General features: G+C 38.9%; 1 protein-coding gene and 1 long non-coding RNA gene across 2 annotated transcripts in view; one reads left to right on the plus strand and one right to left on the minus strand.

The window, feature by feature from the left end:
* Positions 1-26,578, plus strand: part of PKD1L3 (polycystin 1 like 3, transient receptor potential channel interacting) — a 354,098-nt gene that overhangs the window by 33,276 nt on the left and 294,244 nt on the right. The window lies entirely within an intron of this gene.
* Positions 25,457-26,340, minus strand: LOC131396165 (uncharacterized). Its single transcript, XR_009216434.1, has 2 exons — positions 26,214-26,340; positions 25,457-25,726 (listed from the first exon to the last, which is right to left on the minus strand). It is a non-coding gene; the product is annotated as an uncharacterized LOC131396165 (long non-coding RNA).

Here is a 26,578-nt window from a genome sequence, read left to right on the forward strand (position 1 = left end):
TATAAGAGAATACTATGAGAAATTATATGCCAACAAATTGGACAATCTAGAAGAAATGGATAAATTCTTAGACTTATACAACCTCCCAAAATTGAACCAAGAAGAAATGGAGAATCTGAATAGACCAATCACAAGTAAAGAGATTGAAATAGTAATCAAAAACCTCCCAAAAAATAAAAGTCCAGGACCAGATGGCTTCTCCAGTGAATTTTACCAAACATTCAAAGAAGATTTAATACCCATCCTCCTCAAACTATTCCAAAAAATAGAGGAAGATGGAACACTTCCTGAATCATTCTATGAGGCCAACATCACCCTGATACCGAAACCAGACAAAGACAATACAAAGAAAGAAAATTACAGGCCAATATCGCTGATGAACATTGACGCAAAAATCCTCAACAAAATATTGGCAAACCGAATACAACAATATATTAAAAAGATCATACACCATGATCAAGTGGGATTTATACCAGAGACGCAGGGATGGTTCAACATCCGCAAATCAATCAACGTGATACATCACATCAACAAAACAAAGAATAAAAACCACATGATCGTCTCAATAGACGCAGAGAAGGCATTTGACAAGATACAACATCCATTTATGATAAAAACTCTCAATAAAATGGGAATAGAAGGAAAATACCTCAACATAATAAAGGCCATATATGACAAACCCACAGCTAACATCATACTCAACGGGGAAAGACTGAAAGCCATTCCTCTGAGAACAGGAACGAGGCAGGGCTGCCCACTCTCACCACTCCTGTTCAACATAGTACTGGAGGTTTTGGCCAGAGCAATTAGGCAAGAAAAAGGAATAAAAGGAATCCAAATAGGTAACGAAGAAGTGAAACTCTCACTATTTGCAGATGACATGATTGTATATATAGAAAACCCTAAAGAATCTGTTGGAAAACTGTTAGAAACAATCAACAACTACAGCAAAGTTGCAGGGTACAAAATCAATCTACAAAAATCAGTTGCATTTCTATATGCTAATAATGAACTAACAGAAAGAGAGCTCAAAAAGATAATACCATTTACAATTGCATCAAAAAGAATAAAATACCTGGGAATAAATCTTACCAAGGAGGTGAAGGACCTATACAATGAGAACTACAAGACATTATTGAGGGAAATCTACAATGACATAAAGAAATGGAAAGATATCCCATGCACGTGGATTGGAAGAATAAACATAGTTAAAATGTCTATATTACCTAAAGCAATCTACAGATTCAATGCAATCCCAATCAGAATCCCAATGACATTCTTCACAGAAATAGAAAAAAGAATACTAAAATTTATATGGGGCAACAAAAGACCCCGAATAGCTAAAGAAATCCTAAGAAAAAAGAACAAAGCAGGAGGCATCACAATCCCTGACTTCAAAACATACTACAAAGCAATAGTAATCAAAATAGCATGGTACTGGTACAAAAACAGACACACAGATCAATGGAACAGAACTGAAAGCCCAGAAATAAAACCACACATATACGGACAGCTAATTTTCGACAAAGGTGCTAAGGACATGCAATGGAGAAGGGAAAGTCTCTTCAATAAATGGTGTTGGGAAAACTGGACAGCCACATGCAAAAGAATGAAAGTGGACCATGTGCTATCGCCATTCACAAAAATTAACTCAAAATGGATCAAAGACCTGAAGGTGAGACCTGAAACTATAAAACTCATAGAAGAAAATATAGGCAACACACTATTTGACATTGGGTTTAAAGGAATCTTTTCGGATGACATGCCTACCCAGACTAGGGAAACTAAAGAAAAAATAAACAAGTGGGACTTTATCAGACTAAAGAGCTTTTATAAGACAAATGAAACCAGAATCAAGATGAACAAACAACCAACCAGCTGGGAGAGAATATTTGCAAAACATACATCTGACAAGGGGTTGATCTCCATAATATATAAAGAACTCACACAATTGAACAACAAAAAAACAAACAACCCGATCAAAAAATGGGCAGAGGAAATGAACAGACACTTCTCCAAGGAAGATATACAGATGGCCAATAGGCACATGAAAAGATGCTCAACATCACTAATCATCAGGGAAATGCAAATCAAAACAACACTAAGATACCACCTCACGCCCGTTAGAATGGCTATAATCACCAAGACAAAAAACAACAAATGTTGGAGAGGATGCGGAGAAACAGGAACCCTCATACACAGCTGGTGGGAATGCAAATTGGTGCAGCCTCTATGGAAAACGGTATGGAGATTCCTCAAAGAATTAAAAATAGAGATGCCCTATGATCCAGCCATCCCACTACTGGGAATCTATCCAACGCACCTGAAATCAACAATCCAAAGAGGCTTATGCACCCCTATGTTCATTGCAGCATTATTCACCATAGCCAAGAAGTGGAAGCAACCTAAGTGTCCCTCGACTGACGATTGGATTAAGAAAATGTGGTATATATATACAATGGAATACTACTCAGCCATAAAAAAAGACAAAATCGTCCCATTTGCAACAACATGGATGGGCCTGGAGCGTATTATGTTAAGTGAAATAAGCCAGAAAGAGAAAGACAAACACTGTATGATCTCACTCATATGTGGAATATAAACCAACACATGGACAGAGAAAACTGGACTGTGGTTACCCGGGAAGGGGGGGTGGGGGGTGGGCACAAGGGGTGAGGGAGTCATATATGGGGTGATGGACAAACAAAAATGTACAACCCAAAATTTCACAATGTTAGAAACCATTAAAATATCAATAAAAATCAAAAAAAAAAAATGCTCGATTTACACGGAGAAAAGAGAAAGGGCCCCACCAGGCTCAGAATGCTATTCTTTAGTAAATTATCCAACTCTGGCTATTTGTAACTGTTCAAAAGAGCCCCACTTATCTCTGGGGCTGTGGGACTTTTTTTTTTTTTTACCTACCTACCTATCTATTTATTTTTCTGTCTACCTACCTACCTACCTACCTACGTATGTATATGTATATATATTCTATAACTATTAGCTTTTTGTATCTTTTTATTGTAAAATAAAGCACAGATACAGAAAACTATATGAACAAATGTATAGCTTATTGAATTATTATAAGGCGAACACCCTTATAACTAACCACCACCTGTGTCAAGAAATAACCATCCAGATGTCCCTTCACTTTCCTCATCACAGTCATAGCCTCCTTCCTCCCTCCTGATTGTGATATTAGACATTTGCATTTCTTTATGTTTTTATCACCCAAGTATGCATCTCTAGACACTATAGTTTAGTCTTCTCCATTTTTTTTACCTTGATAAGTCGTTGAAATCTCTGTACTTTCCCCCTCCATCCCTCTCCTTTCCTTACAATTTATTTGTTGAAGAATCCAGGCTATTTGACCTGTAAACTTTCTTCTTTGACTGGATTTTGCTGATTGCAGACTTATGGTGCAGTTCAACGCGTTCCTCTGTCCTCTGTATTTTCTGCAACGTGGCAGCTGAATCCAGAGGCTGACCTCTGGAGGTTCAAACCCTTTGACAAGGATTGTGTTCTTCCATCAGTAGACACATAATGGCTGTTTTTTTTGTTTTTGTTTTTGTTTTTAAATGTTAACAGCCATTAATGCTCAATGCCTAGGTTAATTAATCCATTGAGCATTGCAAAATGGTGATATTCTCTATTTTGTTTTCATATATTAACTAGAACAATTTTATAAAGAGGTGTTTCCCTCATCTATTATTTGGCTACCTAGTGAAACGATTCATAGGAAGAGGGCAAAATAAAAGCTTGATACCGTTATTTACTGTTGTCAAGGTAATGAATTAGTTCCCTGTTATCCTCAGAAAATGACCAATTGATTCTTTTTTAAAAAAATATAATTATTAATCCATGGATTTAAACATATTTCATAGATTTTAATTCATTGCAATTCTTACAATTATTGAAGCTCAAAATATACCATCTTTGCCTATGAGACAAAGTCTCTTCAAGTTGGTTTCTAAGCATTTTGACATGACCCTAGTAGTCTTTGATAGCTTCTCTGCTATCTGTTATGTTAAGATAATCCAGTTCATCTTGCATATTTCCTGCCACAGACCTGGAATAAACCATTTCGCTAAGAAACTCTGGATTCTTTTTTTATTGTAAAATGGTATTGTAACATCACAATCTGGGCCCTAAGGATTATTAGTGCTACTGGGTTGGTCATTGTTTCTAGGCCTTTTCAATGGATTGAGCTAGGAAATATATATGTGTGTCTGTATTATGTATGCATATATATATATGAAATATAGCATATATTTCCTATATTTATATGTATATATATTTAATTACATATATTTATATTATTTTATTATCTTATACATATATAGAGCCTATATGTATTTATACATAGAGAAAAAATACCTCATAAGTTCATATTGGTATTTGCAATCCAAATTCAGGAGTATAAGGTTAATTTATACATTCTGTATTACACCTACAGCTTTTTTCTTCCACACCAAAAATTTTGGTTCTCAGAATTGGAATATCCCATAATTACTCATTTACTTTATCCCATGTTTCATATATGAGTTTCAAAATTATCCTAATATTACCACTGTCGTTTTTGATTACTAAGAACAGTTAAACATTTTTTGCATATATTATCCCCATTTCTCTTCATCCCCTACCTATTTTCTTTCTTCTTCTTTTTTTTTTTTTGGTGAGGAAGATTGGCCCTGAGCTAACATCTGTGCCCTTCTTCCTCTATTTTATAAGTGGGATGCCACCAAAGCATGACTTGATGAGGGATGCATAGGTCAACACCAGGGATCCGAGCCCTGGGCCGCCGAAGCAGAGCATGCAAACTTAACTACTACACCACTGGGCTGGCCCCCCCACACGTATTTTTTAATGGTTGTACTATATTTAATTTTCAGATCATAAAACTATTGTATACTATGGTCTCTCTTTTTAACCCCCACTTAGTCTTTGTTCTACAAGTAACTGTATATTTAATGCTCAATGTCTCTCTAGTCATTCTAGTCACCTAAAATGTTTGTTCTCTAGTAGACTCCTCAGGAAGGGCTCATGGCAACAATTTCTCGGAGATCTTACATGCTTGTAACAATTCGTCTATGCTTCTTTATACTTGAAGGTGATTTTGCTTGATATAAAATCCTTGATTCACATTTTCTTGCCTTGAATGTATTAAGTATGTTGCTCTCTTTTCTTCTGGCATAAAACACTGCTGTTGAGAAGTCTGATAATAGATAATCTTGAATCCTTTTTGTCTCTCTTTTTTCTTTTTTAATTTACCTCCTTTTAACCTTCTATTTCTCTCAAGACCTCATTTGTTGTGTATATTTGTGTAAATATCATATTAATTTAACAAATGTATTATTAAGCCTCCCCTATGAGTCAGACACCAGGAATATAATGGTAGGCACCCTCTCCCCTAAGGTCCCTGCCATAATAGAACTGGTATAACATTGAAGGTCAATCTTCAATCAGAGCATATTTCTCAGCAGTGGCACTATTGACATTTTGGGCTGGATAATTCTTTATTGTTGGGGGCTGCCCTATGCATTGTATGGTATTTAGCAGCATCCCACACCTCTACCTACTAGATGTCAGAACACTTGTTATGGACTGATTGTTTGTGTCCCTCCCAAATTCATATGTTCAAGCCCTAGCCCACAATGTGATCATATTTGGAGGTGAGGTCATTGGGAGATAATTAGGTTTATATTAGGTCATGTAGGTGGGACCCTCATGATGGGATTAGTGCCCTTCTAGGAAGAAGAAGAGAGAGAGATCTCTCTCTCCATGAGCATGCAACAAGGAAAGGTCATGTGAGCACACGACAAGAAGGTGGCTATCTACAAGCCATGAAACAAATCCTAATCAGACACTAAATCTGCTGACACCTTGCCTAAGCTCCAGAACTGTGAAACATAAATTTATGTTATTTAAGCTACCCAGTCTATGGTATTATAGCAACCTGAGCAGACTAAGACAACACCTCTCCCCCAGTTGTGACAACCAAAAATGTCTCCAGACATAGCCAAATGTCCCTTGAGGGGCAAAATCACCCCCAGTTGAGAACCACTGAATCAAAGTATCACACAAATTGTTGTCAAATTATAAGCGTAATAAGTACTCCCTACCTTACTAAATGGCACTACCCAATGGCTGGGGCCAAAAATCTTGGAGTCATCCTTGACTCCTCTCTTTCATACCCTCATCTAATTTACCAACAAGTCCTGATTCACCAACAAAATGTATCCTGATTCTGATTCTTCCTACCACCTCCACTGTACTATCCTAGTTCAAGCCAATGACATTTCTCAGCTGAATACTGTAATACCTTCATAACTGGCATCTCTGTTTCCACTTTTTCCTCCCCTATGGTCTTTTCCCCACACAAAAGCCAGAATTGGCCTTTTATAATGTAGATCAGATAATGTCATTCTTGTTCAAAATCCTCCAATGATTCTTCATCACTCTTGGAATAAAATATAAGTCCTTACATGGCCCGCATGGCTCTACATGGCCCAACATGATATAGCCCCTGGCTACCTCTCTGAACTCATTTTATACTACTCTTCTCCTTACTCACTGCACTTCAGCCACACCAGCCTCCTTGCTGTTTCTTAAATATACTAAGCATACTCCCATCTTTGGGCTTTGTACATGCTGTTCTTTTAGCCAAGAATTTTTTCTGTGAACTGTCTGGTCATGCACCTCGCCTATTTTTCTATTGGGTTGATGGTATTTTTCTCCTGAGTATTCTATTTTGATTGAAACTGTTATTTCTAAAAAAAATCATGAGAGGTCTGCTGGTACCAGGCAACACTGGTAGAGAAAGGAAACTGTAGAAGGACAGGTGCTCGAAGTATGAAGCTTTAATGGAGGAATAGAAGAGATCTCTGATTGTTTGTGATATCTTCTGGGATTTTTTTTTTTTTTTGCATCACTTTGGTTTTCCTCATCCTGATCATTCTTTCAAACCATTTTTCCTCCCAATTCTAAAATGTTTTGAATTTGTTTGACAACCATTACGTGAATACCGCTAGGACTTGATGCATCTCTGACCTCATCTTATACCATCTCTCTGTTGCTCTCCCACTTTAGTCACCTGACCTCCTTCTGCTCCACGAACAGAATCGTCCTGCCACAGAATCTTTACACTTGCTGTTTCCTTTGCCTGGAATGCTTGTCTCCTGACTATCTACACGGCTTTCCTTCATTTAGTCATTGTCTCAATGATGTCTACCCTACCTAAAATTTCAACACTTCCTCAGCAAAGTTTTCTATTCCTTCTTGATTGTTTTTTTCTCCTTAGCCCTTATCATTATCTAACATACTAAAATTTTTGGTTGCTTATCTTTATATCATTTGTCACCTCCTTTAGAGTGTAAACTCCAAGAGGACAGAATTTTTGTGTGTGTGTGTGAGGAAGACTGGCCGAGAGCTAACATCTGTTGTCAATCTTCCTCACTTTGCTTGAGGAATATTGTCCCTGAGTCAACATCTGTGCCAATCTTTCTCCATTTTGTACGTAGGACACCGCCAGAGCATGGCTTGATGAATGGTGTGTAGGTCTGCGCCCAGGATCCGAATCCGTGAACCCCGGGCCACCGAAGCGGAGTGCACGAACTCAACCACTATGCACCGGGCCGTCCCCAGGAATTTTTATCTGTTGTATTCACTGCTCTATTCCTGAAGTCAAGAACAGTGCCTGGTGAATCATTGGTATAAAAACTCTTTATTGAATTAATTAATAAATCTAAGAGTAAAAGATGGAGTCTTTGACCTTCTTGGAGCTTATAGTCTCACAAGAGAGAACAAATGCAAATATCCATACATAAAGCAACTAAAAATATAGGTATCTAGTGATGATAGAATCGAGGGCCTGGAGTAGCGTATGGAGAGATTGGTAATTTTGTTTTGGAATTAGGTAATGAGAAGGGAGTGACTCCTGAGTTGGGTCAAGAAAGAGTAATATGAGCTGGGTAAGGTATACAACCAATCAGGCTGTTCTGATTGAAATAGAGGGACCAGGTAGAAAGTAGTAAGAATTAAGTTTAGATAAGTACCTGAGTATATCCCAGCAAGAAACAGCTGTCATACTCAGAGTAAGAATTCAAGGAAGGAATACTAAAGCAACACCTCATATAGGTTTAGGCAAGAGTGCTGGAAATAGCAAGGGTAGTACAGTCTCTTGGGGCTAGTAACAGAACCGAGGAGCTGTTACTACCCCTAAGCTTTCGGATGAGAAGGGAGAGAGTTGTGTAGAGAAGACATCTCAGGAGGAGGTGTGACTTTTAATCAAAGAACACACCTACCCTCAAGTGATCTATAGAGAGGGAGCAGATCTTCCGCCAGCCACTGATCCCTGTTAGCTGAACTGACTGGCAGCCAGAGACAAGCGGGGAGTTGATACAGTCAATAGAGGTCAGCTTCCTTAATAGAGCAGGATGCAGAGTGGAAGAATGCAGAATAGAAGGATGCAGAGTAGAACTAGAGAGGCAAATGGAAAATATCCAGCACACTGAGGTTAAGATGACCTGAAAACTGTTGCCAGAAATCCTTGAGTACCCCTCGTAGAGGTCATCATCTACACGGTTGAGAAATGTTGCATGGAAGTTTTTTTTTTTTCCTGACTATATACAAAATCCTTTTTATGAGACTGTTTTCACCACATCTTCATAATGAAAACTGCTGGATCTGGCATTTGATTAGTGCAACACATAACACAAAATTACATAGGTTCAAAGCAACTAAATAAAGAAATTTTTTTAAAAAAGGAATCAAAGCACCAGCCAGGAAATATGTGACTCAATGACCAGTGAAAATCAATGAGGCAAAGCCATTTTTTTAAAAATGAGTAATAGCCTCAGTAAAAATGAACTATATTCTCTTTATTGAGTCCTGTTGTCCACATTCTACAACTTCCTTTTAACACTCTCTATTCCAGTAGTCAAATCTGCCTTTTCTTGCTTTACTTTTATTTCCTCATATCATCACTTATGTTAGGCATTGATATCTATCTATTTCTGTGTGTATACCCATAGTAACATAAAATAAATATTTATTATGTGGTGTGAAGGAGAAATAGACTTTAGCTTTACCAAAAGAAACAGACCAGGCACCTGTATTTCCTTCTAGCCTTTAGCTATAGTGGAATTCTATGCGAGTTCTTGGTGATCCTTGAGAAAACCTTTTGTCACAGCTTCACTGTCAGGGGACAGAGAGAAGAAAATTAGACACATGCACAGACAACCACTGTCTTTGGCCCCACTAACTATAGACCTTGAGCACTTGGCACATGGTCTCTTTTCTAGCTACACATCTATTCTGACTTAGGCAGTTGTACAAAATTTATCTGTATTGAAAACATAATTAAGTTGTTTACAAAAGCAGCTGTAAGCCCTCTCATTACTTAGTGATTCCGAAATTGGCTTAATTTTTGTTTTTAGTTTTTTAACTTCTGCAATATTATTTTATTCCTACAATAGTGCAGATTAGCCTCAAATAGTTCAGGGCCATGATTCATGCCCTACAGTTATTATATAATATTCAAAATTCTTTCCAAATTCTGCCTCTGTCCAGGACAATATTCTGAACTTTCTTCTAGATACAGATCATTCAAGTGACCTTCAGCTCCTTTTTGAGATAAGCCATTTGCTATAATTATTTAATTCAAATTGATCCAAAGTTATTTACTGATGCCTCCTTATGCAAGCAACAGAATGGATCCAAATACAAACTGTACCCACCCCTTATCCTTAAAGAGCTTACAGTCCAATCGCCAGAAAAATATCTTTAATACAAATAGTGAATTAGGTTAGTCAGAGCTGAAACACAGTGATGTGGAATTTCAAAGGTGGAAGAGATCACGTGATTCAGGATTGGCTATGAAAGGTGGGTAGGATTTTAACAGGTAGACACCAGCTATTGGGCAAGAAAATGTAACTGCTTTAAGCTCCTGTTTGTTCATCCGTAAAACAAAAATAATATTATTTACCTCATTGGGTTTTTGTGAAGATTAAATGAAAAAATGAATATAAAGCACTTTGCAAAACTCATGTAAAGAGCACAATAAATGTTAGCTTTAAAAATACCCCTGGCAAAATTCTAGCATCAGGAATGGGCTGGTGGCATTGGGGAGTCGACACTAGATGGAAGCATAGGGTTGGTGAAGGGTAGAAGGAGAGATAAAGCAGCAAAAGAAGGTTGAGTGAGATCTCTCATTCAGCAAACATTTATTAAATACATTTCACTTCCTGTAAAAAACAGGGGGAAATTGTATTAGAAACTAATGCTGACCCTATGAGGGCAAGGACTCTGTTTCCTGCTGTATCCCTAGTGCCTCTGAAACAGCCAGGCACACAGTTGATATGTAATAACTACTTGTACGATGACTCTACCTTGGTCGGGAGGTGATGAAAAGAGATTCCATAATCCTTGGCATGAGGATATCCATCTCTGCAGAGACAAGTAGAGGAGGAACAAGGAAAATACTAAAATTTCAAAGCCCCTGCTAGGGGTGTGTGTGTGTGTGTGTGTGTGTGTACATATATAAGTGCATTTCTAAAGGACAATAGATATGCACATTGGGTATGCACATTGAGTATGCAGAGGCAGGCTGGAGCAGTGGAGGAGGTAGAGAACTCTAGTTCTTTATGTAATGAAGTGAGCACAGTTAATTTGCTGAAGGAGGAGTCTGAGAGAAGGGGCTGCAGAAAAGAAAGGCAGAGAGCAGGGAAAACCGAGAAAGGGCCAAGAACATAGTGATGTAAAATCCCTATGCCCTCCCAAATTCAAGGTGTTCACACAAACACCCCGTGGGTGTGGCTGGTTCATACAAACTAAGTGCCAAGTACTTGTGTAGTACCAAGTACCACACCAGGATTGGTACAGACCAGAGGGAAGGGACAGGCCAAAGGAAGTTCAATGCTAATGACATCAAATGTATGGTAGGAGCTGGCCTTCAAGCCACCCGAACACGGGAATTTACAAAAATCTGGAGGAAGGCGTTGGACTTCCCATTGAATGAGGATTAGGAAGATCAAATCACTTGGAAAATTAATTTCAAATGCAAGATGACTCTGGCTGCTTCGGACATTGTAACTGATAGCCTGCTGGCTAATTCTGGCCCAGGACTCACCTCCTCCAGAACAGGATCCCACATCATTTCCTCTCCTCCCAAATAGATTTTGTGCCCCTTCTGGGTACTCTCCCATCACCTTTATCATGGCCTTTGTCCTGTATTGTAATTATCTGTTTATGTTTCTGCCTCCCCAATTAGACTGAACATTCAAGGCTGTGCAGAGTCAGAACTCATCAGTTTCAGTGCAGCAGGGAGGCTGCAGCTGGAGTTAGTGCTTTTGTAAAGAGGCACTGAGCCATTAGAGAAGGGAGTCAGAAATATTAAATCTAAACCCAGAGTTCAGTTAGGAACCAGAACAAGCAAAACAAACGAACAAAAACATCAGAGACATTATCAGGGGTTCAGTTGCAACATTTTGGCGTATTTGTGGGGCCCTTCCGTGTAGCCACATTCATCTCCAAACCTCTAAAAGAAGGTGCTTTGGAATCTTTTTTGGTTTTCGCTTGGTTACCTAACACCATCATTTCCTCAAATTTTCAGAAAAACTTTTTTTAATTTCAGCAATCACAACAGTGCAAAAAATATCTAAATTCCTTTTTCTCAAAAGCTGTGTTTATTCTCAACTGTCCTAGAAAAGATGGACATGTGCTTCACACTCATAGCCTTAACTACTGAATCCACAAAAAGAAAAAGGAAAACATCTAGTGATTGTAACACAGAGCCAAGTGTCTGCAGCGTGTCTTTGTGTTGATGACAGGGTTTATGAGGGTATTTTTACCCTGTCTTTACTCTCTTGCCATCAAAGGAGGAACCAATTAGCCCAAATAATAATATTTAAAATCTGACAACCCTCGGGAGCCTGAAATGAAAACCTAAATCTGCCGTGTGGTTGCTTTAGAGCCTGTGTTCTACGCATGACCAAGGACTCACCTCAGCCTGAAGCCGCACACACTCCTGGTGCCTGGACATAGCAAAACTAATTAAAGAGAGAGCTCAAATTCTCTGCATCTGAATGTCGCTCCTTGTATTTGGTGATGCAGGTTAGAATCCCTCTTCATGTCACATGAGAACAAAAACAGAATAGCCTAGAACACAGTGAATAGCATAGAATACTCAACTTGTCCTTGTAACTGCCTGTACAAAGCAAAGAGGATCTGAGAGGGGTTTTAACATGTGAAGTGTTTGTGCAGAGACCTAGGACTTCTGTGACTGTGTGTACAGAAGAATTAAAGGGAAAAAAAGCAATTTGAAGAATTTGTAAATTTTGCTGTGACTTCTCCCTGTCTTTTTTTTTTTTTTTTAACTTGAGCTATCTCTTATGGTAAGAGAATAAAAATTGTTAAGTCTTTTACAAAGGAAGACAAAAACATCGTTTTTAATATAGGGCAGACACGATGCATCGCTTTTATTGAATTAAACAGAGAGTGCCATGTTTTTCTTTGTGTCGCAGGCAGCTCTGTGTACATGCGCGTGCATCAGGACTAACGGACGTGTGAATGTTTTCCCTCATTGCCGTCGTGTGTGTTTGTGTCCTGGCACAGCCACGCGTGAAAGTTTGTGTGTGTCTAAGTGTGACCGTGTGTAAAGGAAAGGGACTCCTGCTCCACTATTCCAAGCAATTAAACTCTGACAGCACGAGGATGAAGGGGAGAGCCTGATTTTCTTTTCCTTTGCAGTAATTGCCTCGGCAATCATCTTTGATCAGGGAAGAGCAGAGGAGGAGAGCCCTGAAAGTTGACATCCCTGGTATAAATATATACATTTACATACACGGGGGCAGCGCAGCTCCACAGCTTTTTCCTCACGTCTCTGACCTGAAACCATTGCGCTCCATTGACACTTCATTTAATTGAATCCTTCCCTAGCAGTGCAGGAGCCAGAGGACTTGAAAGGCGGAGGGGAGTGGAAGGATGGATAATCAAGGCAGACTCTTCTGCCTGAATGTCTAGAAATGACAGGGAAGTAATTGCTTTTGAAAAGCAAAAAACAAAAAGAAATAGCACAATTTGTTCTATCTAGCAAATGCTAAAAGTTTAGGGATAAAGATTATGGGAATTTTGCTCCAAACATACCAAAATCCCTATCCCGAGAATAAAACTGATTTGGATTTCTGTGTAAATAGCAATAATGGTTTTTTTTTAAAAAAAAAGAAGGAAAATACAATCCTGAGGAAGAAAAATCCAGAGACCTTCCTGGTTCAAAACGGCCAGAGACATTAGTAAGATCATTCTGAGCCCAGAGCCACGGCACAGCCCCTTTTGTCAGCTTCAAATCAGGGAACCGGAGGGTCGAATCAGTTTAACCTGCCTCCGTGACACATCACCCACCCGCCTGACCCCAGAGTGGCCTCATTTTTATGGATGCAGAAGCTCACAGTGTAATTCATTCCCCGGCACACCCCACTCGTTCGGTCGCCTGCTTTTGCCACAAAGGTACACTGCATATTCTCTGCTGGCTGAACCGATGAGATATCTGTCTGCTTCCTGCTTAATGCAGGAGTTACTGTGCCTTACAGCTGAAGAGTAATGTCCCTTACCAAGCATCATTCTGGGGGCCTAGATCAGCCACGCAAATTAGCACATGGCCACAAACTCTGGATCTTAAGGAAATCAATCTGGACCTGGTGGAATTAGGCAGCAGATTAGGAAAAATAAAATCTAAAGGCTATTTAATAACCTATGCCTCCTTTGTCCTCAGCTCTCCATATTTGCTTTTTTGGTTATACGTTAACAGAACGTGAGAGCCTGTGCACAGCAGGCAGCTGCTTTGCGCTTTGATTTAGTACGTGGTACAATGGAAAACTAAGAAACAAAAAAACCCTGGCATAATAACAATACATTACTAAGTATATAGCACTTTTACACAGCACGCTCATGTGCATTGTTAAATTTATTTAGACCTTTCGACAACCATGTGTAGTAGCAGTAGTATCAGCTTCATGACCCCTTATACATATCAGGAAACTGAAGCTCATATAGTTTAAAGAATTTGCACAAGTTCTCACTGCTGACAAGCAGCAGAGGAGGGAGTCCTGAGGTGCAGCAAGAGGTGCAGCATATTAGAGAGCTTTGCTCTGGCCCCGCTGTGTCTGTATCTCACCTCTTCCCATTGCTTGAGGAGTCCATGGGATCAAGGGAGGGTACCCACTCATCACTGACCAGCCCTCCTCACCACACTCCACTACCCAGGACTCTAGAATTTCAAGTGCACTTCCAAGACCTGTACAAGACTCTTCCCTAAGGCCATCCTTTTGGTCAGCACCACTAGGACCAAGGGGTAGCCAAAGGGTGACTGCTCACAGGAGTGGGGAATGAATGTTTGATGTGCAAGCAGAATGTTTACACACGTGTGCGTGAAATCATTCATAGTGAGAGACAAAGCTGGGTTGGAAAGAGAAGGGAAATGAGTTGGAGTCTGGGGGCTGTAAGCTAATTCCCTACCCAGCCATAGTCTAAAGTCCAAGGACTCCTAACTAGACCCTGACCTTCCAGGGTGTTATGAAGGTACACATTTGGCAAAGTATACCTTTGAAGATAGAACATGTTTTATGCAACCATCTAATATGTAACTTTTAAATATTTAGACATATGTTATGTAGACCCCCATTTAAGCTCTCACCCAGGTTCTGCAAATGTTAGAGCTGGCTAGTTGAAGTGGCATTGGTGTACATGGTAGAAATGAATGAAAGTTTGGAAGAGAGTATATAATCTATATTGGCATAAATTTTCATTAGCTCTCTTTAAAGGGCCAGGTGATTTATTGGCCTTCATAATTCCAGCAGTTTTCCCAACAGTTCACTGAAAGCTGAAGTAGCAATGCCTCTAATAGTTAAGGGTACTAATGATCGATCTGATGGCAAAGTAAACAGGATTTAGTGTTTTATAGGTATGTTAACACAAGCTGTGGGTTAATTACTTTGCCAAGTTCCTGAATTATATTATATTGGCCCAAAAAATGTTAATACCCTGGATAAAAGTGAAACATTCCCTCCAGGCAATTTTAATTCCTCTTCATCAGCAAGAGCAGGATTAAAACTTTGCCCCAGTTCATGACTAAGTCAATCAGCTGTCCATTTTCAGCAGGAGAGTCAGTTCGGAGAGAAGGCAACCTGAAGCAGATGAGAAAATGCATTTATTTGTCTCCCTTCAGGAGCTTATGTCTGGTTTCTATAGAGATCCTCCTGCTAACCTAAGGGACATGTCAAATCTCACCTCTTCCATGAAGTTCGCTCTCCAAACGCTGAACTTCTATAGCACTTTGTATTTCTATAGGATGAATATTATACTTTTTCTTCATTAGTTATTTGTGTATCTCTTATCTCTCCTAATAGATTGAACAAGTCTGGAACTCTGAAACTTCCACCTTTAAATCCTCAAATGTGCAGTGCACATAGTAGGCATTCAATGGATATTTAGTGAATGCATGAACAGATAATTCCTATTTTTGTCATTATTTTGGGGGTTTTGGGGTATATTTTGTATTTTTGCCACATTTTTATGTGCTGTGCTATCTGTATGGTAATTCCATGATTTTCACCAAACCCTGAAGAATGCCATTAAAAACATAGACAAAGCCTTTCTTTTACCTTGAGTATATTCATAGACTAAAGATATTCCTCTGTGTGAACAGAGGAATTTTCTATCAGTTGGCATACGGACTGAATGTTTGTGTCCTTCCCCCCAAATTCATAAGCTGAATTCCTAACCCCCAATGTGATGGTATTTGGAGATGAGACCTTTGGGAGGTAATTAGGGTTAAATGAGGTGATGAGGACGAGATCCTCGTAATGGGATTTGTGCTCTTATAAGAAGAGACACAAGAGAGCTTGTTCTCTCTCTCCACGCATACTGAGGAAAGGCCGTATGAGGATACAGTGAGAAGGCAGCCATTTGCAAGCCAGGAAGAGAGTTCTCACCAGGAATAGACCCTGCTGGACCTTGATCTGGGAATTCTACTCCCCAGAACTGTGGGAAAATAAATTTCTGGTGTTTAAGTTCCCAGTCTGTGATTTTGTTATAGTAACCCAAGCAGACTAGGACAGTTGGGGATGCTTTGGGACCATACGACAGAAAACTCAACTTTTATTAGGTGGGTGTGTAATGAAAACATTTAATCTCACATAGTCAGAGGATATTAAGAGGTAGGTAGTTCCAAAGACTCAACAATATATCACAGACTCAAACCTTTTTGTCATTCTGTTCTGCATCTTCAGTATGTTGGCTTTTGTCCCTGTCTTATTACTTTAGGCTAATGACTGATAATGACTGATATCTATCCAATCAGGAAGCAAAAGGAGAATAGGTGGCACACACAAGCCTGATCTCTTTTTCAGAAAGCCATCTATTTCCCAGTAGCCCCTCAGTAGACTTACCTATAAATATCATTGGCTGTGACTCTGTCACATGGCCAGTTTAGCTTCAGAGGCTGGGAAGGTGAGTCCCGAATAAAGGAGAATGGGACTGCCAAATAGGTTTAGGCCAATCATAGTCCGTCCCCTGATGATGGATGCATTGCCAATTGCACACAGTCTGGACTTTGTTAGCAAGGAAGAAGAGCTGTAATGGTCATTGAATGGCCAATGAATGATGTCTGCCACCACTTCTCTGTTGTTTCAGTATTATCAACGGATATCTTACTCTGTTTTCCCCAAACACCCCGTATTGAGATTATTCTAAACAGAAAGTTCCCATTTCAGTAGTACTCCTGCTGTACTGTGTAAGCCATATAGTGAGGACGTAACACCTAAATTTGTTATACATAAAACCCACAAATTCAAGAAAAAATAAAAGCATCAGTGAAAATATATAATTAGGAATATATAAAACATGATAGATTTTGAAAGTCTTGCCTGGTGGCTCTATACATTGGAATTACATATGGAATTTTTACATAATACGATTTTCCATACCACATTAGCTAAGTCAGAACCTCTATGAGTGGGGCACTGAAATTGATAAAGCTTCCTATATGATACTAACGTGCAGCCAGAGTTGAGAACTATTGCAAGAAAGACGTATAGGAAGCAAAGATACAAATCATCTCTACTTTTAACCTCTCTGGAAATGCATTCCTAGCCCATGAGAAATTTTCTCATTGTTTCTCAATATCCCTATTTATTTATTCATTAAGATATTACTTATGTGTGTACTATGTGCATATAGCTCTGTGTGCAAATTTTTAGAGAGCCTACGCTTCAAGAATTTTCTGTTCTTTTGGGAAAATTCAGTGAAACGTTTTCATTTAAACAAGATCATATTTGTTAAGTACCAAAATGAGGGGTACAGATATCATGGGCTTCAGGAGGTCAGATGAGGGACAAATAAGTGTGGACTTGGATGGTCAGTAAAGGCCTCATACAGGTATTAGGAAAATTTGGGTGGGCAATGGTGAGGGAGAGGCCATATTTGTTGGGAATCACAATGTGCTAACTCTGATATATTTGGAATCTGGCTAAATCAATTAGTAGTGGAAGATAAGATTAGAAGCATTGAAGAAACTGATGTTTTGATGAGTTGGATGTCACAGATGAAGAAACCAGAGCAGTCAAAATCCTAAGTCTGCAGAAAAAAATTCAGGAAGGGGCAGAGTTGGGGCTGGGAAATAAGTCAGAAATGTCCAGTCGATAGTTCGAAATAAAGGAGTATGCATGGGACACAAGTGTGTTTGGAGCATAGAGATGTTTGTGGACGTTGTGTAGGTGGACACGGAGGTAGAAAACTAGAAGCCAGCACTCAAACATGTCAAGGCACTCAAACAGAACCCCTTCCGGATCTCTCCCTCCTTGGAGCCAACACTATGCCTTGTATATACCATAATTTCAGCATTTGACACAACTGAAATGCAATTATTCATTGGTCAACAAATATTTATCTATCTCCTAATGTGTGCCAGGTGGTATTGCAGCAAATCATATAAACAGGAGCTAAGCTTTAGGAGAGAATATAAGAAAATAAGCACATAAGCAAGATAATTTCAGGAATGGATAAGTTTAGTGAAGAAAATAAGTTGGAATAATGTGAAAGTGACCGGGGTTGGGTGGATCTCTGTTAGCTAGAGCGGTCAGGAGGACCCGAATGACGAGGAAGAGGCAGCCACGCAAAGATGGGGATGAACATTCCAAGTAGAAGGACCAGCAAGTGCAAAGGCCCAAGAAGAGATTGAGTTGGTATATCCTGGGTGCAGAACGAAGAACATGGAGGCCAAGGGGAGAACAGAGCAATAGTCACACATTTCTTTCTTTATTCATTTCATAAGTATTTAGTAAGGGCCTACTCTGCGGGGAGCAGCAGAGAACAGGAAGTGTTTTTCCCACACGGGGGTTACTTGAGGTCATATGTGTAGGCAGAATCTTGAAGCCTCTAGTAAGGAATTTGGATTTTCTTCTGGTTGCAATGGTGAGTTCCTGGAGGGTTTTCATTATTAGAAAGATGCTATCCAGTTTACATTTTATTTATTTCCCCATTTACCTCTTTTTGCCAGACCATGAGATCCTTCAAGGGAGAAACTGTCTTACTTGCCTTCAAATCTTCCAGTGTCTAGGCAAAGGTCCTGTCCCTTAGTAGGCACTTAATAAATGTTTATTGAATGAATGAGACTGTAATGAATGTCTGCACCCTGAACCTAAGCAAACTTCTTCAAAAAGAGACACAAAAAGTTCCTCAAAAAGTTAGACATAGAATTACCATATGAGCCAGCAATCCCACTTCTAGGAGTACACATAAAAAAATTGAAAACAGATATTCACACAAATACATGTGCTCTAATATTCATAGCAGAACTAGTCACAATAGCCCAAAGGTGGAAACAACCCAAATGTCCACCAGTGAATGAATGGATCAACAAAATGTGGTATATCCATACAATGGAACATTATTCAGCCATAAAAAAGAAATGAATCACTTATATGTACTACAACATGAATGAACCTCAAAAAATTATGCTAAATAAAAGAAGCCAAATACCAAAGGTTACATAGGTCACATTCCGTTTATATGAAATATCCAGACTAGTTAAATCCATAGAGACATAAAGATAGAAAATGGTTGCTAGGTGGTGAGGGGAGGAGGGAATGGGGAGTGACTGATTAATGGGTAGGAAGTCTGCTTTGAAGGTGATGAAAATATTTCAGAACTAGAAAGAGGTGATAGTTGGACAACATTGTGAAAGTACTAAATGCCGCTAAATCGTACACTTTAAATGGTTAATTTTATGTCACGTGAATTTCACCTAATAAGACAGACAGACAGACAGAAGTGTTAGTCGCTTTAAATCAGGGGAGAAGTATGTATAAACCCCGTATTTAAGAAATTTAGCAGATAAAGGGAAGAGAGAAATAGGAGGATGGTTAGATGAACTATTGGCTCAAAAGAAGGTATTTTGGGTAATAGGAAGACTCTTGTGTATTTTAAGGCAAAGAGGAAAAGAATCAGACTGAGATTCGAGGGAACTCTCTGGAGTCTTCCCAGGTCTGGGAAGCTGGAGACTTGACATAATCCCGTAGTAAAGAGCTTGATCATACACTCTGGTAAAGAATGTTGCAATTACAATACTTCAAGGTGAAATTGAACTGGAAGGAATATTAGAAATGATCTAGTCCACACTCCCTATTTACTAATGCAGCCACCAGCTCTCCCACTTTAAGTGACTTGACCAAACTCACAGCTGGATTGTGAAACCAAGTCTCCAGACTTACTGGGTATAACAACTATGTTTATTTTTACTTTATTAATAGTTGGGATGATCCACAAAGGCCATTTGCTGTTTAACCTTTAGTTTATCCTTCATTTTTAACTTTTTCATTCAAAAATGTGCATGGTAAGTGCTAGGAATTCAGGAGACAGACATTTTGGCTGATGAATTCCACTTACCCTAATTATAACATGTGTATCATTAACTCTCAAGGCCTGGTAGCCTGATAATGTTGCCAAGAACTCAGCATGCTGGGGATTTACTTGTCTTTCTAGGTCTGAGGTTTAATAGCAAATGAAGTTTGATCTGTATGTGGTTATGGGTGTGTCTATGTGTGAGAGGGATTTTAAATTAATTAATTAACTTATTAAATAGGGAATACATTCTTAGAATTGAAAAGGTACACAGTGAAAATTCTCTCTTTCTCTGTTTCTCCCACCTACCCAGTCTCTTGCCCAATGGCAATCCATGTTTTCCAGTTTTTGTGCATCCTTTTAGAGATATTTTATGCATATGCAAGCAAAAACATATATGCGCACACTCCTCTCCCCATTTTTACACAAGTAACGTGCTATACGTCCTGCTCTGCACTTTTTTTTTTATAATATATCATGTTTGTAGATATTTATGATCTTTCTGGACCTCTCCTGTCATCTATTTCATTTTCCTGCCATGGTTACAGAGAAGGAATTTCTGTGTACAAGAGTCCTCAGTCATTTCTACAGCTTCCGATATCTCATTGTTGGATAAACCATTGTTTAACCAGTCTCCTACTGATACACATTTAATTGGTTTCTAGTCTTTTACTATTACAAAGCTACAATGCATAGCATTTAACGTGTGCCATTTCGTGTATGTGCAGGTATATCCATAGGATAAATTCATCGAACTGGTCTTGCTAGGTCAAAGGGTATGTGTATGGAATTTTAATGGATTTGGGGAAATTGCATCCCATAGAAATTATGCCAATTTCTACTCCTACCAGCAACGTGTGAAAAAACTTGTTTTGCCACATCTTCACCAGTACATTGTAGGATCAATAATTTTGGAGTTTTGCCAATATATTAAGTATAAAATGGTATCTCAGTGAGGATTTAATTTGCGTTTCTCCTACTTTGAGTGAGATTGTTTATTTTCATTTGTTTAAAAGTCATTTTATGTCTTTTCACATGAACTATTTGCTGTTTTCCATTAGGTTATTGGACTTTTATACATTGAATTATAAGAGCTTTTTATATGTTATAGAAATTAGCAATTTGTGATATGAATTATAAAAAATTTTCTAGTCTGTCGTCTCTCTTTGTACTTTGATTATGATGATTTTTGCCATATAGAAAGTCATTTTATTTTTATTATGATGAAGTTATAAATCCTTATATTATGACTTCTGGAATTTGTGTCATATTTGGAAAGGACTTCTCTCACTCCAATATTATTTTTAATAATTCTCTCATTTCTTCTAGTAATTTTATGGTTTTATTTGTACATTTTTAATTCATCTGGAATTTATTTTGGTGCACTGTTGGGTGTTGTCTCAAGACCATTTTTCCCTCACTGAGCAAATGCCGTTTGTGTTTATTCCTCCAGCGCACCTTGAATCAAAATTTTGCTCTGAATTTCCAAATAAAATCAATATTGATTGAATTCCTACTATGTACAAGGCATAATTTCATAATGTTTTCTTTCTAATTTTCCCTTCAAGAAGAAATCGAGATGAGACTTGAAGGCCTGAGTTCCAGAAACTTCCTTTAGTAGGTAAAAAAATCTTCAACAATAAAGAGTCTCTTGCTATCAGTGGGAACCAGTTATAACCATATTCAGTGAGACAATGAGCTAGTTCAAGCTGCAAGCAAAGAAAACACAAATGGTTCTCTGTAGGTATGAGTCCTCCTTTATAACCAGGGCAAGAAAATGAAGTAGATGACAGGAGAGATCTTTAAATACCACAATATCTGTGAACATGAGGTGCTACTATATAAAGACTGTGGTAATAGACACTATGCAAACATTCACTTGAAATAGGGCTTATGGGCTCAAAATGTACAAGTACTAAAAGACTCTAAAATAAGGTGTTGTCTTTTAAGTATACTTTCTTTTAGTATGAGAAAGAACATCATAAAGACTGTAAACCTGAAATCCTGTATTGAAACAATCTTAGTTATATAACTGTTGATAGGAACTCTGTGATTTGTTATAGCTATTAATGAACTGTTCCTCCAACCTTCCTTTACCACAGTGTGGAAGCACTGGCTATTTACTCTTTGACCTAATAGTCATCATGCTTCTAGCCTGAATCTACTAATTATCTGACTTCGGAAACATCATTAGGATCCATAACCTAGAAAAGGTTCTAATAAACACCAAGTTGTACTCTACATAGCACAGATTCATAATGTGCTCTTGTGTGTGTGATTTATCCACATAGATTATTATGGAAATATTACTGATGGGGGAAGGGACAAGAATAAGAGCCAGTGGGTATTAGTCTCAGGCATGGAAGAGAACAAAACGCAAGCAGCAAATATAGGGATCCCCGCTCTTTTAAATAACATACAGAAACTGAGTGTGAACAGGACGAAGAGGCATTTACAACTTAATACAGCCCATCTATAGTGGGTTGAAGAGTGTCCTTCCAAAATTCATGTCCACCTAGAATCTCAGAATATTATCTTATTTGGAAATAGGGTCTCTGCAGATGTAATTAGTTAAGTTAAGATGAGGTCATACTGGATTAGCCTGGGCCCTAAATCCAATGACTAACGTCCTTATAAGAAGAAGAGAGGACACACACGCCGAGAGGGAAGAAGGTCATGTGAAGACAGAGGCAGATATTGCAGCCATGCTGCTACAAGCCAAGGAATGCCAAGGAACCACCAGAAGCTAGGAAGAGGCAAGGAAGGATACTCCCTTACAGCCTTCAGAGAGAACGTGGCCTTGCCAACACCTTGATTTTGGACTTCTAGCCTCCTGAATTGTGAGAGAATAGATTTCTGTTGTTTAACAGTTTGTGGTAATTTGGACAGACCAGGACACATGTGAAGGGACAACCAGCAGGCCTTGTGGATGGATGGGATATTAGGGTGAGGGAGAAAGAAAAGGCTCAGATAACCTGACTCTTTTCACGATAAACAGCCCTGATTGAAAGCAGCCCCACTAGTACACCAAATTCTAGAAATCATTGTTGTTCAGACATCTCTCACCTGCTGTGGTAAATCTGTACTCACTACTGGAAGAAAAACAAATGTAGTTGAGCTCAGTTGTTTCATTTTGGCTGCTCAGAACACAACCTTGTTTGAAGGCACACAAAGAAAGAAATTATCAGCCCCTGTTCTTCTTAGGGCTGTGAATGGCTTTGCCTCTATCTATACCTGTTAAGGAAGGTTAAGGGCATTTATCCTACCCCTGGTTCTAACATACGATGAGAGAATGAAATGGTTCATTTGTTCTCATTTCATTTTCCTGTATCTGTCATCTGAGAAATGGTGATATTAATGCCCACTCTGCAGGGGTTTTCTGATACTAAAATGAAATAACACGTGGTCTGGCAGATAGCTGAACTTCAATAAAAGGTAATGATGATAGTGATGATGATCAGGAGACAGAGGTGCATGAAATTGACCTGATTCCATGAGCTTGGAATCATCTAGTTCCATCTAAGTCTTTAAACTGCCAAAACCCCTTACTGTAACTCAAGCCTGGGTCCATAAAGGAGTATCCCGGGATTTGTGAAGAAACATTGGTTAGTCCAGAGCACCAGTTCAGGCTGCCATGCAACCTCTTAGTGTTACTGCATTACTTATTCCTAGTTCTTTTGTGGGGCATAGGAATAATTTTTGAAACAGTAGCAAGAAAAAAAATTTCCAATAAAATAATGAGCCTTCTTTATTTTGAACTTTCTTTTGATGCTTGCCACCTCCCTCCCATCATGGCTTTTTGTCCACCATTGAAAAGACCAGTGTCCTCAATTTGTGCCCACATGGAAAGAGGACATTGAGCTGAAGAGTGCAAAGAAGCAAAGAAATCACACTGAGATGATATTTTCCTTTATGAAACATTTCAACAATCATAACAGAGAGAATGTCTTATGAGCTGACCATCAGTTTTAAATATGGAAAGTGTTTCCTGTCTTTGGGGCAGTCATTATGCCCTTATATATTAGATGTCACCAACAAAGCAAGTGGGAGGTTTGTCCTATATAAACAACATATTTAACATAAGGATAGAAAAGAAAAAGATCAAAATAACTGCTTCCTAAATCTTGGTATGTACCAAGAGTCCTGGACATTTGGTAAGAGAGTTGCATGCTTGATTCTGATGCATTATGCTTATCCCTCTCCAGTTCATTCTTTTTCTTCATAATACCTTGCTGTTTTGTATGATTGTGATACCTTCTTTTATGCCTTTAATCACATTAAGCATGCTTATTTTGCAGTCTTACCAAACTGTTCTATCACCTAAAGTTCTCAGAGATCTAAATTTGCTGTTTTCTTTGTCTACTACTCTCACTCATGGTTTTCAGTTTTGTAATGTGTGGGTACATCTTCAGTAGCACTCTCTCTGCAAGAATCCTAGGTGACCAATATGAAGCTGTGGCCCTCCAGAGTATTTTTGAGTTTGCTCCTGCCAAATGCCGCAGGGATATTACTAGCTGGAGACGAAGTTTGATTTTAATTTTTCAGCTTAGAGATTTCTGAACTTTGTGTGTAAAATATAAATCCCCAAACCTGTAAGGTATAGTCACAAATTCTCAGGGGAGAATTTTTTCCCACTATGGGCCAGGGAAAGACAAGCATCCTTGTGAGAGCAGATGGAATTTTTTCCCTAGGCCATCCTTTTAAGAGTCCCAGTTTTGTGTGAGGAAATCATTTCTAACTTCCTGACTTTCATGGTCCCTTGTCTCCATATGGGTGTTAAACCCAATCCCTGCCGTCGCTGAGAGTGGCAATGCTCCTCAAGGCAAATACACGTTCCATGGCTTACTGCTCTCATTTCAGTTCCCTCTTTGTACCTGGCACTTGGGGAGTTCTGTATTTGCAATCTTAGCCAATTATTTAAAAGAACGTATGTTCTATTTTATTCAAAATATCTTAACATTTTCAGTGGAAGGGTTTGGGGTTATCTGGTCCATCATATGGCTGGAAATGGAACTATCAATTCATTCTTCACACTGCAGACAGAAAGAACTTTTCAAAATACAAATAAGATTTCGTTATCAATCTTGCTTAAAACACTGGAGTGACTTCCCAATGATCTTAGGATGGAAACTAAAATCTGTAAGGCCCTGAATGGACCTTACCTACCCCCATCTTCATGTTGCACCGTATCCCTTCTCATTCTCTGTGTCCTACTCACACTGGTGTTCTTTCTGTTTATAGAATATAGTTCTCTCCTTCTAACCACAGCAACTTTGCACATTCCAGATCTCAGCATAATTGTGCAATGGCAGTTGTCTGGTAAGTTTCCTCTGATATATGTGTGTATTGGCTCAGACACTCTCTCTTTTATGATACTTATCACAGTGTGCTTTTACATTTATTTTTGTAATTGCTTTTTTACTCTCTCTCTCACCCACTGGACTGCAAGCTCTATGAAGGCAGGTGCCATGTCTATCCTTGTTCACCATTTTTATTAGTCAATAAAAGTAACACTAGCTGCTACATTTACATTAACACAAAAATCCCAAAATCTCAGTAATTTAACACCATAAAAATTTATTCCTAGTGCTATAGTCCAATATAGGTCAGGCAACTCTTCTCCAACTGGATCCCAGAGACCTGGATTGCACCACCATCTTCAACATGTTGCTATCAGGGTCGCAGTGGAAGGTAAAGAGGACGAAGGATCATGTGGGAGGTTTTTATGAGCCAGGCCAGGCATGCCTCGCCTCCACCCACATTCCATTGGCCAGAACTCAGTTACAAGGCTCTATTGAAAAAAGCTGGGAAGTATAGATTACCAGTATGCCTAGGAAGAAGAGGAGAAAATGGCTATTAGCGAGCACTCGAGTCTGTGCCACACCGTTGTATTTTTAGCAAAGAGAAGTTACTGATAATAGGAAGTTCTCAAAAGGCACAAATTGAATGAATCAACAAATGGATGGATGGACAAATGGGGGATGGATGGATGATGGAAGATGGATGGATGGTTTTGTTATGAATGGGTCATTGATTCAGCTAGTCTGTAAGTTCTTTGAGTATAGAGACCCTATCTGTATTGCTCATCGTGATAAAGAAGTTTGGGAACAGAGCAGAAGCTCACACGAAAACAAATGATCACCATTACTTTAAGGTTCCATGGAGAAGATGGACTGCTAGTGGGTCTTTAAAGGAGGGGATGGAAAGAAATTGGAAAAGCAATTTAAGAAGTGAATTTGTGAAGTATGCGTATGGTTGAGAGTAATAAGGGAAGGAATCAGTGGAGAATGGAGAATCTTATAGGGGTAATGCCTCACCTGGCTAGTGTCATCTAAACACCACGTCTGCCAAGTCTCAGACTCCATCATTTTCTCTGTTGATGTAATATAGCCTTGTACCTAGGAAAAAGGGTGCCTCTTCAGTGAAATAGCACCTTTTCCCCTCCCATTTTGACCCTTAGGGTTTAAAATGAATAAAATGTGCCCAGGAAGTACATAATTGGATTGGCCAGAAGTTGGTACTGCAGAAGGCATATTGCCCCTGACCATGCAGAATGGTAAACAGCACTAGTTCCAGCCCCAGCTGTCAGGCCAGGATTTCGCCCTAGCCCTTCTCCAATCAATACATAGAACAGCCTGGTGCCATCGGGAAGGAGCTGCGTTTAAAAAAATGAATGAAGTAG

The sequence above is a fragment of the Diceros bicornis genome, chromosome 32 (genome assembly GCF_020826845.1).
Source record: "Diceros bicornis minor isolate mBicDic1 chromosome 32, mDicBic1.mat.cur, whole genome shotgun sequence".
In the NCBI taxonomy this organism is placed as follows: domain Eukaryota; kingdom Metazoa; phylum Chordata; class Mammalia; order Perissodactyla; family Rhinocerotidae; genus Diceros; species Diceros bicornis.